We start from the raw sequence: 4,894 nt of genomic DNA, 5'->3' as shown, positions 1-4,894 counted from the left end.
TGATTGTTACAAGAAAAAGATGCTCTTAGTTTGAGAAACTTAACACTATGGGACTGTTTTGGTTAATAAATGTTCTGATATACATAATATATGTGGTTTTAACATTGTGTTTGCTTAAAATATTTTGACTGTACAAAGTGCTAGATCTGCAAATTTCAGCTCTAGACTTTTCATTGTTTCTCATTAACAAGATTGACTCAGATACCCTCTTCGACAAAATTTGACTTATCATTTTAATATTTGCTAACAAAGTCATTCAATCTCTTTGCATTTCCTTTTATATGTATATTATTTGTAATAAAGTCATATTATGTGTATAATTCTGCGATCTTTATTCCCCCTCTCTACAGGAATAACCCAAATCAAGAGATTTACTATAAGTTTGAAATGATAATTTTAAGTCAATGATGAAGAAAGTCTGATTTACTTAAGTAACCAAAATATACTGAAAACTTGTTAAGATAAGCAATATTACTATAATTTTGCAGGCCTTTTGAGACTTTATTGATGAAAGGCTGGAAAATATCTTAAATAAGACACTTTGGTTCCTACAGTGTCAAAGGCCACATTTTGAAAGTCTCAGGAAATTCTCTCAAAAAAGTAAAAGAGATGATTGAGAAGAATAATGAACATATTCATGTGCTAAGTTTCATACTGAGTCTTTACAAATTCTGTTTCTTACTTGAGCTTTCTTATTTTTTAAAGTATTCTTTGGTTAACACTCATTAACCATATTCTGCTGATAGCAAGAAATAAATTTAATAGGCAGCTGGGTGAGAGGGAATGTCACAGAGCTGAAATTGCCCCAGACTAGTGATGCAAAGATTTATCTTTCTCCAAATCCACTGCTTATTTAATACATGTTACCAAATAAGATGTATATTTAAAAACCCTTTAAGTACTTTTGCATGTGTTATTGAATACCAAAGGTGTACTCCAATGAGTATTGAGCAGCTAACAAAATAGTTGAAAGCAATATATATATATATGTATGTATGTGTATGTGCAAGAGAAAGAGAGCAAAAATATGTACATATGATGTGTTTATATAACTATACACCTACATATACATACACTATATACACATACACACAAAACACACATACGTTTGTAACATTAATCTACTGGACCCAACATTCAATCCATTGGGATCATTCTTTATCTTTGTAAAGAATTATATGATATGACATTGCCAGAGTGGAAATGAGATGAGTCATTTTCAAAAATCTCACTAATAAGATTTCATGAAGAGTTGTGATCATACTACAAAGAACCCAAGTTCTCTCTGCTTCTCAATTAGTGTTTAGATAGTCTTTTCAGCTGGCTCTGTCATCTTGCCCATGGCAAAAATATTACACAGGACTATCTCAATTAAAATATAATCCCTCTGAGTGTAGGTGTTATTGAAAACATAGACAATCTCCATCCGATATGAAGGTTGTATTCTAAAATTTTCTTTTAATTCAGCCATTTGGAACTCAAGTGATTTTTTCTATTTAAGTTGGATTGTGTAGTGTTCGATATTTTTCCAGGAAGGCCACAAAAGGCAATTCTGTCCATAAGATTTCTAAATATGATGGTTAATTCTATTTTAATTGCACTTAATTATTGTTCTGTAACAGGTGTATTCAAAATAACATGTCTTCCCCTTCTGAAGAATTGGGGCTCTCTATTTCCTATCAAAGTGTTGTTTAATCAAAAGGCTGACTCTCTGGCAAAGAGTGTGAGTTGCCTTAGAGGTTTTCTATATTACAATAGATTGCCTATGCTTTTGTAGAAATGATCATTGTTTTTTGCAGTTGAAAAGATAAATCTCTAGTTTGAACATCGACATTTATGCTCCCATTATGTCCTACATACTGTGGTAGGTACTGAAGAAGAAACATAGAGGTCCAAGACACTGGCTGGGCTTTGGGGGCATTGGAAAAGCAGGGAACTCAGTAATCACACTTATCTATCGCACAAAATACTCAGCACATAATAATAAATGAGGCTGAAGAAAATGTAAGCTGAGGATATTTCATATGGGTTCTTGCCATATGTTTCAGACTAAACATTTTACCTGTTCATAGGTTTTATTAAGATGTCACCCTACACATGTACTTTGAAAAGTTTAAGAAGTTGTAGGTTTGAAAGTTTGGAAGGGAGAATAACTATTAGAGAACCAATTAGTTTATCGCAATGGTTCAGTCTCTCTCCTTAAAGTTGGAGAACAAGATCAAGTATCTCCAGTATAAAAATAAAATCCTATATAGACACAAAACTACTTTATGAAATTTCATATATAATAGTTTCATTAGACAAAGGGCATTACTAATAAGACATCAATACTTACAGGAATTTCTGCATCTAAGGTGTGCAAGAAAGCTCAAATATTTCACTTTGGATAACTTTTTTTTGAGGCGGAGTCTCGCTCTATCACCCAGGCTGGAATGCAGTGGCGCAATCTCAGCTCACTGTAACCTCCGCCTCCCGGGTTCACGCCATTCTCCTGCCTCAGCCTCTGGAGTATCTGAGACTACAGGCACCTGCCACCATGCCCAGCTAATTTTTTTTTTTTTTTTTTTTTTGTATTTTTAGTACAGATGGGGTTTCAGCGTGTTAGCCAGGATGGTCTCGATTTCCTGACCTTGTGATCCACCTGCCTCAGCCTCCCAAAGTGCTGGGATTGCAGGCATGAGCCACAGTGCCCAACCCACTTTAGATAACTTTATATCCTTTATACTAGGCATCTAACAGAAAATAACTATCATTTGAGAAAATATCTCCTTTTCTTAGTCTGTCACAATAAAGTATGAATCCGTCTGTATGGAAATATGCACCATACAGGTAAAAATGCTTTGAAAAATATGTGATTTCCTCTTTCTGTTATACAGAAAACATAGTAATTGCATACAATATTACAGATATGTCAGCTTTGGAAGTCTGATAATAATGTTCCTGACTAATACAAAGTCAAGTTACTAAGAAAATTAAAGTAAAGCAGTGAAACCAATAGATGCTTAAAGAAATCATGATATTAAGCATATTGAGGCACGCCTAATCTTTTGGATCACTGAGATCTCACTCTGTGGTGGATGCTTATAAGAAGATATTCAGCTCCATAACGAAATGTGATAATTAAATAATTTAGTGGCAAATTCTATGGTATCACACTGGCATTTTTCTTTTCCACACTTATTCAAGCATGGTGGTTTCTATTTTCTTTTTCTAACACAAGAAGAAAAAAATTTTTTTTATTCCTCCTACACATATATCACACACACACACAAAGTTACAACATGTAGCTTAAAAAATCAAATATAGTTAAAGATTGAAGTTAAATTGAAAACTTTTAAATTGTTCAAAGGAAATTTTTTTTTTTTTTTTTTTTTTTTTTTTTGAGATGGAGTCTTGCTCTGTCACCCAGACTGGAGTGCAGTGGCATGATCTCCGTTCACTGCAACCTATGCTTCCAGGTTCAAGTAATTCCCTGCTTCAGCCTCACGAGTAGCTGGGATTACAGGCATCAGCCACCACACCCACCAAATTTTTGTATTTTTAGTAGAGACAGGGTTTTACCATCTTTGCCAGGCTGGCTTTGAACTCCTGCCCTCCTGGTCCGACTGTTTCAGCCTCCCAAAGTACTGGGATTACAAGCATGAGCCACAGTGCTTGGATGGAAATTTTTTTGACATAGAAAAAATACGAAATGTGATAAGCTTACTAAGTGTCACTTTCTTTGCAAGTTGAAAGCTATGTAATTTTGCATACTGAATTTATAAAATATAATATTGAGATATCTGATCTCTGATAATTTTCTTTCCAGGCCCATAACCAGATAGTCAAGCCATTAGTCACTGCCAGAAGTCTGTACATATTCCCACATTCAGCCACTTGACCACTTAAACAAAATGAATGGTTAGTGATATAATTTGTGTCCCCACCCAAATCTCATCTTGAATGATAATTCTCTATAATTCCCATAATTCCCACATGTTGTGGAAGGGACCCAGTGGTAGGTAATTGATTCATGAAGGCAAGTCTTTCTCATGATAGTGAATAAATATCTGATAAATAATAGTGAATAGTATATGATGGTTTTATAAAGGGGGGCTCCCCTGCGCACGCTCTCTTGCCTGCCGCCCTGCCACATAAGACATAAGACATGACTTTCTCCTATTTTGTCTTCCACCATGATGGTAAGGCCTTCCCAGCCATGTGGAACTGTGAGTCCATTAAACTTCTGTTTTTTTCTTTCTTTTTTTTTTTTTTTTAAATTACCCAGTCTCACATAAGTCTTTACTAGTGGCATGAGAACTAACTAATAGTTAGGCATACTCCTCACAATTCTACTCAATAAGAAATTATTTTTCTCACTACCTTTTAAAACCACCCCTGAATGTGACTGTAATGTAGCTTCAGTACATTCTTAGCTGCTTCTTTCATGTCAGTATGTCCTAATCATAAAGTAGAAGTTGGGCATTTTCCTTCTCTGCTAGCTACTATTATCATCCCCCATAGGTGATAACCGTGGAAGAGGTTCCGGTGCTACTGTAGTGGGTAACCTGGGAGTCTGGGCTGCCTGCTCCTCAGCTTATTCATGCTTACTGTTCTCTGCTGAATCTCAGATGTACAATTTCCATTTTTGGATGAACTGCTTTTTCATCCCATTCAACTTTATGACTTGGAACAGCTGACATAACTCAGATCATAGGGACAGTTCTTTGATGCCTTGTCACTTGGTGGCCTATCATCCAATGTTTCATGTCTATGGAAGCCCTGGAACATACCAAGAGCTACCTCTAAACAGATACACAAATCTCTTCTGAGGATGGGTTGGCTTTTTTTCCAGAATTCCAGGGGACTTTGTTGTAATTTTCTCACAGAGGCGACACAAATATATCATACCATA

Source organism: Mandrillus leucophaeus, unplaced genomic scaffold, assembly GCF_000951045.1.
Source record: "Mandrillus leucophaeus isolate KB7577 unplaced genomic scaffold, Mleu.le_1.0 Scaffold289, whole genome shotgun sequence".
NCBI lineage: Eukaryota > Metazoa > Chordata > Mammalia > Primates > Cercopithecidae > Mandrillus > Mandrillus leucophaeus.
Note: the sequence above shows the minus strand (reverse complement) of the source record.